The following is a 13,908-nucleotide window of genomic DNA, read 5'->3' on the forward strand; positions in this document are numbered from 1 at the left end:
GTAGAGATGAGCAGAATTAGGTGCAGCTTGAGTTCAGCAGACTGATAGCTTAAGGGTAGAAGCTGTTTTTCAGCCTTTGAGTTTGCGTGATCTGTTTGTTTGTTTGTTTGTTTGTTTGTTTGTTTGTTTGTTTGTTTGTTTGTTTGTTTGTTTGTTTGTTTGTTTGTTTGTTTCTTTCTTTCTTTCTTTCTTTCTTTCTTTCTTTCTTTCTTTCTTTCTTTCTTTCTTTTAATAAAGTTCTTTAGCGATGACAGCAATCCACTTTGATCTATACTCCACTCAGACCAGCCAATAGCTCCACACTCTGATCAGAATTCAACTTTATTTCTCCAAACTGTGTTCATTCAAAGAGTCATCTACAACAGGTAAGATATTCGTTATTCATAATCTCTCTGTAAAGTCCCCCTTTAAAATCTCTGACTATGCCAGTAAGCCTCAAACAGTTCAACCAAGGCAAAGTCTGTCATTAGTTGGCCTGCACGTTTTAACTTACACTTCAAATCATGGCTGACACTTTATTCTGATGTTAAGAAGTTATGCAAATGGTAGTTTCCAACTTTATAAACCTTGAAGAAGTTTTTATATTGATTAATGCCAAACATATAACAAGTTTTGTTTTGTTCTGTCTTTCTAACTGGGGAGTTCTCCAGTGTGCAAATCTGTCCACTTGTCATGTGGCAACAACAGCTGTGAAAAACGTACAGTAAATATTTTCCACCGTAACCAAACCTGTGTGTGTGTGCAGCTTTAGAAATGTCTTGAAATGTTACAGGAGCCCAACAGTCACCATGAAAAAAATCACCATGAACAGGTGCAGTACAGTGTAAGAATAAATGCAGCATTAGGGTCTGACTGGCCTTTAGGACAACACAAAAAATCATGAATTATATGTTTTGTATTACACACATGTGAATTTTGTATTACATTACACGTGTGTGCATGTGTGTGTGTGTGTGTGCAGGCCTAGAGCTTAAGTGTGTAAAACCTTGCTCAGCTAAAAATAAATAAAGGGCTCGAGAAAGAGACGAAAAGCATTGTGTGCTCTGAGTCACGACCAGGAGTGGTGGTGATGATACACTTGCTCACTGCACACACACACACACACACACACACACACACACACACACACCTTCTCCTCCCCATTCAAATGCTGAGAGAATAGGTAGCATCCGACTGCCAAGACCTTCAGAAAATTCAAAAGATTTTACTGAAGGAGATGTTCACAATTCAGGAAACAACAAACAATACAGTCAAATAAATAAATAAATATTTTTAATATGCATTTTTTATTGTTTCTTCATTAAAGTAAAACACCTCATCATATTTAGGATACTTACATTGAAATAAAATATATTTCCCTAAACTGTACACATAAGATGGATGAGTTACATTTAAGATGGTACAAATTTATGAAGCAGTCTGGTTTTAGGGTCAACCACAGCAAAGAATCAGCCTTGGACAGAGTTACAAATAATCTTAAGTAGCTATGTGAAGATGTTTTAATTCGACTCATTGTAAAGTAAGGATACTGAGTGAAGTACTGGCATTATTTTGGCTGTTTGTTTTTCTAGAGCAGACTTGCAGATCACAGACATAAGTACATAAAGTTTTTTTTTTAAATCAATGCAATCATGTGTCAGACACCAGTAGATCTATGCTGAGGTAAAGACAAACTATGCTCAGGGTGTACCTCAAGTTGTTTTGTTTTTATCATCAAAGAAACATGTTGGGTGAAGGTGAAAGCTTTTATGTAGCTCAGGTGGAGCTACGTTGGTTATGTAGTTTCAGGCATGCCTCCAAAGGTGAAGCCATATTTTGTCTAACAGTGATAGGTTGGTAAAACAGAGGGATAAATTCAGTAAACTGATCTGCAATCACTTGTGCCTTATTGCTGTCCTGCTAAAACATCTCTCCTCTTTAGAGTTTCCTCTAAAGCAGGGGTGCCCAAACCTTTTCCCTGAGAGGGCCAAAATGAAGATCTATCAGAGGGTTGTCAGCTAAATACAAAAAAATAATACATGATATACAAATTATTTTTAAGTGAAGTCCTTTTATTTTTTGTGATTAAGATAGCTACCAGTGTAGTGGCCCATGTTTGTTTTGTTTATTTTGTTCTTTGTTTTGCTCCAAGTACTTGGAGAAAGTCTGACGTATGGTTGGGCAGCAAAGGTTCATTGGATATTTAATAAACCTACAAGTGTGCTAAAATCTAATCTAATGACAGGAGATTGAAACCTAGTAATCGGCAACTGCTGCTGGGCCAAATCAAATGGGTTGGCCCCACTTTGGGCACCTCTGCTCTAAAGTCTGTTGAACAGCCCTGCTTTAAGAGCTAACACCCATTACATGTTACAATAGCTTTAGGAGCTAGCTGAGCCAACTCTATGTACTCAGCCAAGGATTTAAAGCATCTAATTTAATTGGTGGTATTGAATGTAGCTTTGTCAGTTTGACATAAAACATGCTTGAATTGTGAACAATGCAAACAACCATTAAACCTCTTTTGTTTTGTATTTTGAAACATTTCTAAACTGCAGACATATTTAAATGGTACATCACATTGACTGCTGCATTTCAGCTGTTTAATTGTGCCTGTATATACGATGTAAAATCATAAACAGTAAGTCAATAAGAAAGCAGAGTGTGGCAGCTACTCAGATATCAATGATCAAAATGATTGTGATCGGCTAGGAACATCCTTAACCTTGAGATTATTTTTAGACAACAAAAAATGAGATGACAAAAAAAGATGACAAAAAAATAGACAAGAAAAAAAACCTTCCTATTCTGATACTCTTATATCTCCACACATCTTTAATCCAGTTGATCATGAAAATCTTCTTCAGCATCTTGAACACAGGTTTAAAGAGCAGCTGTTTTCCACTGGCATTTTTCTAACCTTCGATCAATCGTTTCTTTTGCAGTTTTCATTGCTAAAATAGAATCAGACAAGATCAGTTTTTGTACATGGAGTTCCACAGGGGTGTATTTTTGGTCCCTTTTGTTTCTTTTATGTTTCTGTTAACAGTCCACATACATTTTGTCACTCATTTGTTAATGATACACAGTTGTGCATATCTGTTTCTGCCACCCTAAACTTACTCTCTCCCATAGTTTCACCGATTTCAAATATTGGCTACCAATTAACTCCTTAAAACATAATAAATGAGAAATAAAAATGATCTTGATAGGTCCCAAGTTTTTGAAAGATCTATTTTTTTCTCTCCTGCTAGTAAAAACTTGCTAACAAGTCAGCATAAAATAGATATGCCTGTGCAATCTGTTTTAAACTATTAAAAACACATAAACACATGAAAATTAAAGATAATTAAAGTTGAACCCTTCTTAACACAAACATATTTATAAATATTTGATTTTACTGCAGCCTGTGTGAGCCAGAAAAAGATGAATGTCTTCTCTGAGTTGGGTTTTACCTCTAGCGGAGGAGTATCTGAGAGTCTAGTTGACAAGTGATTGCAGGAGAATGGAGCAGGAGGTGAATCGTTGGATCTGGACTTTAACCACAACAACAGTTATGTTTACATGGACATAAGTAATATGATTAAAAGGCCATTTGGAATAAAAATGTGTCACGTAAACATCCCATTCAGATTATTCTGACCCGATTCAGCTTGATCCGAATGAATTCGTAATCGGAATGAGAGAGGTGGCTTATGCTGATTAATAATCTGAACGACGTGCATGTAAACACTTAATCCGATCATCTTATTCTGATTGTGGAAAACTGACCTGACTGCGCATGTCTGCTGACTTTTATCCATCGATTTCTGTTTTTTGGGGAGGGAGGGACAGCAGCGCTGTAGTTTCCAGCTGCACAGAACTTTTCCTCCCGTTTACTCATTCAATAAAGATGGTGCATTACTCGTCGTGATCGAATTGTGCGCATAAATGATACATTGCGATTATTTAATCCAAATACACTTCGATCTGATCTAAGAGTTTTGTGCATGTAAACATAGCTAATAAGAGCATTGCTCCAGTTTGTTGTGGCAAAGAAAGCATTGAGCTGATGGGTAAAGTTCCAGATTTACTTGTTTATTGTATTTAAAACTTACAAACCTTTTTAAAAAGTAAATTGTTCTACTCTACTATAAAAAAATCAAAAATAAATAAAACAATGAGCTGAAATCTAAAATTGTCCCAGGTTGGGGTAATATTTGACCCACAGAAAGAAAATGTCAAGCTCTGTGACTAAAATACTTCCCAACAGAACTCATTCTTCTGAAATGTTCAGAGTACTCATTTAATAGGAAAAACCACTTGGATGAACAACTAATTTTGTACAAAGTTATTTTTGCAGTCTGGAAACAACTGATGGATGTTTTATCATCCACTCCTCAAACCAGAAACTACAATGAACTAAAACAACAAGTTTGAAAGTTCTGCTTTTTCAAATAGGGAGCAAAACATGTTTATTCTTTAAAAGGTTTCATATATATATATATATATATACACTCACCGGCCACTTTATTGGGTACACCACGCTAGTAACGGGTTGGACCCCCTTTTGCCTTCAGAACTGCCTCAATTCTTCGTGGCATAGATTCAACAAGGTGCTGGAAGCATTCCTCAGAGATTTTGGTCCATATTGACATGATGGCATCACACAGTTGCCGCAGATTTGTCGGCTGCACATCCATGATGCAAATCTCCCATTCCACCACATCCCAAAGATGCTCTATTGGATTGAGATCTGGTGACTGTGGAGGCCATTTGAGTACAGTGAACTCATTGTCATGTTCAAAAAACCAGTCTGAGATGATTCCAGCTTTATGACATGGCGCATTATCCTGCTGAAAGTAGCCATCAGATGTTGGGTACATTGTGGTCATAAAGGGATGGACATGGTCAGCAACAATACTCAGGTAGGCTGTGGCGTTACAACGATGCTCAATTGGTACCAAGGGGCCCAAAGAGTGCCAAGAAAAGATTCCCCACACCATGACACCACCACCACCAGCCTGAACCGTTGATACAAGGCAGGATGGATCCATGCTTTCATGTTGTTGACGCCAAATTCTGACCCTACCATCCGAATGTCGCAGCAGAAATCGAGACTCATCAGACCAGGCAACGTTTTTCCAACCTTCTCTTGTCCAATTTCGATGAGCTTGTGCAAATTGTAGCCTCAGTTTCCTGTTCTTAGCTGAAAGGAGTGGCACCCGGTGTGGTCTTCTGCTGCTGAAGCCCATCTGCCTCAAAGTTCGACGTACTGTGCATTCAGAGATGCTCTTCTGCCTACCTTGGTTGTAACGGGTGGTTATTTGAGTCACTGTTGCCTTTCTATCAGCTCGAACCAGTCTGCCCATTCTCCTCTGACCTCTGGCATCAACAAGGCATTTCCGCCCACAGGACTGCCGCTCACTGGATGTTTTTTTCTTTTTCGGACCATTCTCTGTAAACCCTAGAGATGGTTGTGCGTGAAAATTCCAGTAGATCAGCAGTTTCTGAAATACTCAGACCAGCCCTTCTGGCACCAACAACCATGCCACGTTCAAAGGCACTCAAATCACCGTTCTTCCCCATACTGATGCTCGGTTTGAACTGCAGGAGATTGTCTTGACCATGTCTACATGCCTAAATGCACTGAGTTGCTGCCATGTGATTGGCTGATTAGAAATTAAGTGTTAACGAGCAGTTGGACAGGTGTACCTAATAAAGTGGCCAGTGAGTGTATATATATATATATATATATATACACTTTTTTGCTTTAAAACCTTTTATTTTGAAAAGTAAAATTTGTTACAATTGTCTCAAATATCCATCAGTCCAATTAATATTTTTTATCCACTGAAACTTACAAAAAACTTTTATTTTTATAATATACTGCAATCTGTCAAGATACAGTGTAGATACAACTTTCATTTGTTTAGTAACATTGGTAAAAAAATTGAAGAAATTGATATCACCCACTGCCTTGCATGCTAAAGCTTTGGACAAAAATATAGCGCCATCTGTTAGTTTTTCGTGATGTGTTACTGTTGTAGCTCACTATTTGTAAAACTGATAGAGTTGTTGTCATTTTTGTGTTTGGTACACCCAGATGTACACCCAGTGATTACATTTTACAGAGTTTAATTAAAATGAGTAAGTGGTTTATGAGATATTTTGCTAACAGATAAATACATGAACACAGGAATGCAGGCAGTTACATGATTGCCCACCTGTTATAGCAGCAGGTCATACAAACAGCCACTTGAAATTTTTGGTATTTAGTTGCAAAGATCTTAAATTCACTGTTGTTGTTGTTTTTTTGTGTTGAAAATAAAACATGAAGATAAACAGAAAGAAAACGATGTGCTTGTTGAGCACAGAACAACTAACCACACCTCAGAACAGAACAAGTGAGTAGATTTTATGGTTATAAAACCAATCTGGTATAAATTATTTCCAAAAGCTTTTATTTTTTAACCAATAATTCAATCCGTTGAGCCTCAGATGACCCAGAATTAAATCAGAACCTGCAACATGAAAAAGGTGAAAGGTGGGCAAAAATGTTTTTACACTTGTGTGTGTGTTCTGCATATTCCCAAAATATCGCACGATCTGCTGGATGAATTTTATTTAATCTCCCAGAAAATATTCATATAATGTTTATTTACAACTTAACAATTTTAAAGATGCTCTAATTTATGATGGCGGCCAAAGCTAATTAAACTTATACACAAAATAGCAACAATTTAGTCAACTTTATAAATATTTAGCTAAAAATAGATTTGTTTGTAGCTGAAACACAATCACGACAAATCACAGACAAACCAGTTTTATTTAAAACATTTAACATTTGTAACCTGATGTTGTCTTTGTTTAAATGTGACCTAATATCATGTCCAGATATAAAGAACCCATTTAAGAAAGAGGGGTGGGGGGGATCTCTATTCTAAAAAGAGAACGCCACATCACATTAAACAAAACTACTTCACTTTAGATAAATTTTATAAAAAGTGTTATAGGTTTTAAGTGAATTATTTTGAACAGTGCTGGCAGCTTAAAAAAGGTAACCCAAAAGCAGACAGCTTAATTAAAACCTAGAAAGGCTTTCATGAAGAACAGCAACATTTCATCACAAGATCTGCACTAATCGCAGCTTTTAGCTTGAAAATGCACAAACCTGAGCTGATCGAGAATTCCAGGAAATAACCTCATCCGAAGAGAACATTACAGCAAAATTTCACTGCGCCTGTGAATAAACAGGTGATGACCAGGGTTTAGGAATAAATAAATCTGAATCTGCTAAAAAAAAAAAAAAAAAAAAAAAGAGCTGTTGGGCGTCCAGAGCAAAGACCTGAATATATGTCTGACCTGGTCTGGTTTATGTTTCCAGCAGCTTTCAGGCACAAATTCAACAACATATATTTAACATCACAACAAGAAATTATTTAAGACAACAACAGCATAAAGGTGAACAGTTTGCTGATTAAACCACTCAGAAACGGTGAAGATAATATGAGGGGTCAATAAAAAGACAAAGTGAAAACCATTAATCTGTTGTCAGGCAGTTTAAACAGGTTGTAATGAAAACATTGCACAAGTAAAAGATGTTGGTCTGGAAAAATGGTCAAAATTGTAACAAATCAGTGCAAAAAAACCCAGAGAATACAGAAAGTTGTGCACAGAGCATGGTTTACTTTACAGCTGTGCCTTAGTTTTTAAGCAAGCAATTCAAAATACATTATTATTATTATTATTATTATTATTATTATTATTATTATTATTATTACATGTTACAGTTACATGTTAGACGTCTCTGCAATAAGATTCCAAACAGATCCAGATGCTGTTGCTAAACTCACACTGCTTGATGTTTATACATTTAGCATTATTTAAATATTATTGGTTGGCACAAAGGAGCATAAAAGATCTGAATGTGGCATAAACCTATAGGAAAGGACATTTAATAGGGGATATACTATATACTGAAAAAAAACTATAATACAACCAATGTTTTGTTGTAATGAGTTTAAGTAAAAAGCAATGTTTTCAAGTATTTAAAATGTAGCTTATTTAAAAGCCTGAAACACGTAATTTTTTAGACATGTAAAATAAGACACTTAATTACTTACTCTCACTGCCAAAAGGCTAAGTTGGATTATAATGTTTGTGTCTATGTGTGTGTCTGTTAGCGAAATAGCTCCTATTAGAAGGATTTTCATTTAAGTCTTAGAAAATAATGATTAGATGAACATTTTCAATTGATTAACGATTCCAAGTCAAGATAGACGCCACAGCAAATTGAACTCAGCAAACATAAAAATGGCTACAACTAACTCTGAAATTAGTAGCTCAGACTGACACCAAATGCACATTCTGAGAGATAACAGACTGAACAAGATCTTTGTTTTTGGAGTCAGTTCTGTCTGTGTTTTAACATCAGATTTCATAAATTACTAGATGGGTTTTAGTGAAACTTCTACAAAGTAATAAACGGATGCACATATACAAATGATTAACTTAATCAGTCCGTCCAGTTCAAAATGGACACCACAGCTAACCAGCATCAGCCAGCATAGAAATAGCGATAACAGTCATTTTTACAAATATTGAGTCAAAATAGGACATTTTTGTTTTATAATAAATTGCTTGTTTGACCATAGAGTTTACATCAGACCCGCAGAGAGTTTGTTGGATATCATGGTTTAGTTTTTGCCCTGCTTTGTGAATTGAGGAAGCTCCTTTCACACAGACGAAACATCCAGATCCTTCCAATGAGCCGCAGGTTCAACCCAGTGTGGTTCAAGGCACATTTTACAAAGTAATAAAGCAACATTTCATTTTTTTAAATACCAGAGACAATTTAGCTTATGACTAAAGACAACAGGTGAGCATTTTGAGCTAATATGATAACCAAAGTTGAGGTTGGGACCCCACTGTGGGTCACAAAACTTCAAGGCGGGGTCTTGAAAAAGATTTTCAGAATTAATTACATTTCAAAATGACTACTAACAACTTTTTTTTACTTGGTTGGTACAAAGGTCACTTAAAAATTGATGAAAGTAGCATGAATAGTGTTCCTATGCCTTAGTTTAACTGACCTGATAAATTGCATCCCCCCAAAGAATAGTTAGGGGGCACAGGTCTCTGCTGACGCTGTTTTGTGGGTCTAAATCTGACAAGTTTGGGAAACATTGTGCTGGATTAGGATTATAAGTAAAACACGATAAAAATTAGCACTAAAAATGTCTGACCAAGGACAAATGCTTCCAAACTACTTTCACACCTGGAACCAACACTCAATATTTCTATTTTGGGGGTCGGGACTTGATGAAGCTTTATAAAAGTTCAAGCTGTTTACCATTTACATCTGCCTTCTGTTCTTCAGTCTGTCATAATGATGCTATAGCTTAAAAAATACCAATTAAATTAAACAGGATATTAGCTTTATTAATAGATGGAGGCTGGGGTAGATGGATGGAACAACCCATTAGACTGTAATACTGACAAACAAATCTGAGTTTAAATAAGTCGTGGTGTGAATGTGAGTTTATGTTTCCTTCCTGTCACTCAGTCAGCTGCGCTCCGAAACAAGGCTGATCGGAGACTTTATGTCAACTCAAAATAATTATTTCACTTCATTGTGTTTATTCATCATTCTCAGATCATACAAGGCATCACATGTATGTAAATTTAGAGATGAATAAAATATTTATTTATTTATTTATTTATTTATTTATTTATTTATTTATTTATTTATTCATGGAGGCTTCTATTTTTTTTCCAGCAGGAATAAATACAAATATAGAACTGACTCAAATTAAAATGTATGAACTTATTGTATTAAACAGTGACATTCTGAGTGACGGTGTTGCTCTATATGTAAGCCTTTGGAGGCTCAACCTGAACTGATTCTTGCTCAAACTGCGCATTTATGCATCTTTAAAAAGAATAAAAACATACAGATTTGTTTTAGACTGAGCAGCTGCATTGTCCTTTTCAAACACAAGGTAAACAGTATATTGCATTACTGATTGAAAGGACAAATGTTCATTTACATAAAAATCATAATAATAAGTCATGTCACGCTGACCCAGCAGACCCCATCCTCCGTACGTCTTGCACACATTTCCTGGAATTTACCAGGACATTGATTTGTGTGCATTTTCTTCCAGATACACTCGTCTAAACATTTTTTCCTGGACTGATGTTTTCTTTATAACATTTATGCATTTTCCGGCTCGCAAAGGTCTTGTGTGTGTTTTACGTTTCTACTCCTAATAGATCTGATGAGTTTGAGGGAAAAGCAACCCCCCCACACGGTCCCTGGTCAAACCCAGGGTGAGGTTTCAAGTTGCAGATCTGAGCGGCCCCCCTCAGCTGAAACTGAACGGGTGGTGTCCTGCATGATTTCATCCTCCGTGAGACACACGTAAAGGAGCGATATCTGTTTTTATTACTAAAAAAATTGCAATCATCTGTTGTGTGTGTGTTGTGTTATTAGCAGATGATCTTCCATCCTGCCTTTTTTCTTGCTTGTGTCTTCAAAGCCCCTTGGTCTCAGTTTTAACCATGACGTCATCTGCCTAAATATAGCTTTTCACTGGTAGCTTGTATTAAACAAAACCAGCGATTGTCAGAGGATATTTCAGAACATGCTGTGATTTATCATAAGGCACGAGGCGCTGACGTCTGGACGCAGATGTTTTATTTACTTTAAAACACACATCACACAATGAAGGGGAGGGGGTTAAATTAATGTCCTTCTGAACGGTGAGGAAGCCATGTTTAAAAGCAGCCAAAAACACCTCATGTTATTTGTTGCACGTTTTTAACCCCACTGTTTTGCACCCAAATGTGAATCGTGCTTCGACAACATCATGGAAAGCTGCAGTTTAACTTAAGCAAAAAGGGCAACATCACCTGATTTATGCACAGTAACTTGATGAAGAATTCATTCAATAAAACAGAAAGTGAATTAAATACTTGTGTGTTCCACTTACAAGAAATATAAATATAAATTTTCACAAGGAAATAGCTAAATGTGATATTTTACTTGCGTTACGACAGAAGTGAGGGTGCAGCTCAGTGAACCGAGTCTCCATTTTCTGACACGTTTAAAGTTTAGGTGTTCTGTTTTTTTTTTCACACAATTCATGAGTGATTTGTGTTGGAGTTTTAACACCACTGTCCAAACGCAAAATGCGGGTTAAAGACTGATCCTCACCCCACATGAAAGTGATTTCTTATCAGCAAAATATTCCCCCCAAAAAATTAGGATTTGACCGAAATTATTTGCACAACTCTGCAGTGAGAAAACAATGTTTGTAGTTGTTTTTTTTAACTGGAGGTTCAAAACATTCTGTCAAACTTTGTAAAGAAACCATCAAATGAAAATACAGTCTGATTCATTTAGGTCAGGGGTCTGCAACCTACGGCTCTGGGGCCACAAGTGGCTCATTGGTCCCTCTGCAGAGACTCTTTAGAGCTTTCACTCAATAATAACAAGAAGAGGAACCATATTTGTTCTGATAAATTTAGCAGAAAATATAGTTTTATCAGCTTTTATCCAATTTTATGTAATCAAGTTTTCTGTGACAAAACGATACAATAAAAGATACAGCTTGTGAGCTTGTTAGCCACTTCTGTAATCCAGCTTCTGGTCATAATTTGCAATCGTTCTCTGAAAACCATCAGAATTTTTTAACACAGATGAGACAAGCTTTTTTTTACATATTACTACTAAAGGTCATCAAAATGCAAAGCTTGCCTTTGATAAAAAAAAATGATAATAATGTTGAAGTACATAAAGGACTCTGTCTTTATTAGAGGAAAAATATCACAAATAAATATCCAAAAATCTGGATGTTTTAAAAGTCACATTAATACTTTGTTAAAATGAAAATATGTTATTATTTCCAAGTGGAATGCTTGTATTCATTTTATTAAAAATTTCCATACAGTGTTTGATCAAAGTGGGTTAAAACTAAATGTTTTTTCCACTTCAGTCATTTCCTTTGTTCTAACAGGTAACCATACTAATAATACATGTGAACAGTTTCAATGTGTAAATCTTTTATATCATGGTGCAACAAATTATGTTTAATATTATTAATATTTACAACTCTTAATGAGTTGTGTTATCTTTACTTTATACTTGAAGTACATTTTATGGCTCTCAACAAATATTATTTAGTGGGAGAAGGGGCAGAAATGCTATGTTGATTGTAAATGTTGCAGACCCCTGATTTAAATGAAACAATTTATTAAATGAATTTGGGATTTCTTAGATTCCAACCACACAAACTCTACATTCACAAAACCGTCAGTCTCATAAATTAAATAAAATCCAGCTAAGTTCCTGCAACTCTTGCAACTTACACGTTCACAAAACAACAGAAATTCATGTTTTCACTGCTTATTTGTAAGACAAAAGGAAAGCTACAATATGTTTTGAATTCAACTCACAAACACATTAAAAGAACATGATTTTCTTGCTGTTCTCAGCACGAGATTGTGGAACCTGAGCATCGCTTTCTGTAACAGAGACGTGGCCTGAACGCACCGTCACTGACCTGCCACACAACAAGTCATCAGCTCTTAATGTTGCTTTGTTTTAACTTGATCAATCATTAAACACCAGATACAGAATCAGTCTTTAAAAAAACACCAAGTTACATCTGCTCTTCACTCCACCTGATATTAAAGAGCACATAAAGCTTATGTCACGCTGGAAGATGGAAGATGACTTCACGTCTCCAAAAGCAAAAAAGCATGAGGCAGATTTTTTTTCTCAAAATGCCACAAAAGCACACATTTCCAATTACAAGACAGTTTTACACACAGTGATGTGATGTATCCTGAACAACCAGTTTTAATCTGATTTAATTTTAGTTTAAAACTAACTGATCAGGATATGTCACATCGTTGTGTGATCTGATTTAATTGTAGCTTTACTGTCAAATCAAATGCTTCAATTTAAACATTTTGGCCACGACAGTAATAAAAAAAAATCTCAATACAGGACCACTCATCAGTACTAAAATCAAGTAAACGAGGGTGCAACTTGGAGAGGGGAGAGCATTCAAGTACATTTTGTTCTCTTTGTGAAACAAACCTAAAACATCCTTAATAAGGTAACAAAAGACGCCCAAGACGCAGCTTAACTATGTTTTAAATCCAGCAACAAGTTGGAATCCAGGAGAGGGGAGAGGAGCACCGGGCAGCACCAAGAGACCCTCTGCAGACACAACTCCTGCTCACATGCACCGAGCAGCTGGGATAATTACGCGCAATTTAAAGGGTGATTTGGATTTTGACGTCATCCCCCTAACTGGCTCGTGCGGTTTACCTTTTGTTGGGATGAATCCGAGCAGGAGGACAGAAGGGGAGTCTCTCTTTGCCAGTCTGCTCCCTTGGTGCAAATATCTCCCAAAAAAAACGTGGGTCACCTTTTTCATCTTCTCCCTCCTGCGCGCTGCTGTGGGGGGGAAATCCAGCTGCGGGGTCCACACAAAAGCTTGATTTTTGTCACTGTTTCCACCTGTGAGACAAAGAGACAAGACAAGACTATGTCATAATCTGCAGTTCAGGCCTTCACAGTCAGAGGAGACATCAGCAGGGAGGTGGGGATAACGTAATCACCTTTGGACGTAACAAGAATCACTAACGTGTTCCTGGTTTTACGCACAAAAACTGGCTGAAACTTACAGAACATGTAAACATTACGGCACCAAGAGGTGCACAGGTTTACAATCAATCACATTTAGAGTGGAGAGTGCGCATCATGGAACACGCACACCACGCACACGTCATGGCTTTAAGTGCTGCAGAAACGCAAAGAATGCGACTCTGTGGGGTCAGAGGTCAGCTGCTGCAACCTTCTTCTTCTTCTTCTTCTTCTTCTTCTTCTTCTTCTTCTTCTTCTTCTTCTTCTTCTTCTTCTTCTTCTTCTTC

The 13,908-nt window shown here is 36.6% G+C and overlaps 1 long non-coding RNA gene across 2 annotated transcripts in view; it reads right to left on the reverse strand.

Moving 5' to 3' along the window:
- Nucleotides 1–13,882, reverse strand: part of LOC106529597 (uncharacterized) — a 40,858-nt gene extending 26,976 nt beyond the window's left edge. For both annotated transcript variants that reach the window (XR_001311654.1, XR_001311655.1), the window contains exon 1: nucleotides 13,304–13,882. This is a non-coding gene — a long non-coding RNA (uncharacterized LOC106529597). The remainder of the gene's footprint in view (nucleotides 1–13,303) is intronic.
- Between the last annotated feature and the right edge of the window lie 26 nt (nucleotides 13,883–13,908).

Source organism: Austrofundulus limnaeus, unplaced genomic scaffold, assembly GCF_001266775.1.
Source record: "Austrofundulus limnaeus strain Quisiro unplaced genomic scaffold, Austrofundulus_limnaeus-1.0 Scaffold454, whole genome shotgun sequence".
NCBI classification, from domain to species: Eukaryota; Metazoa; Chordata; class Actinopteri; order Cyprinodontiformes; family Rivulidae; genus Austrofundulus; species Austrofundulus limnaeus.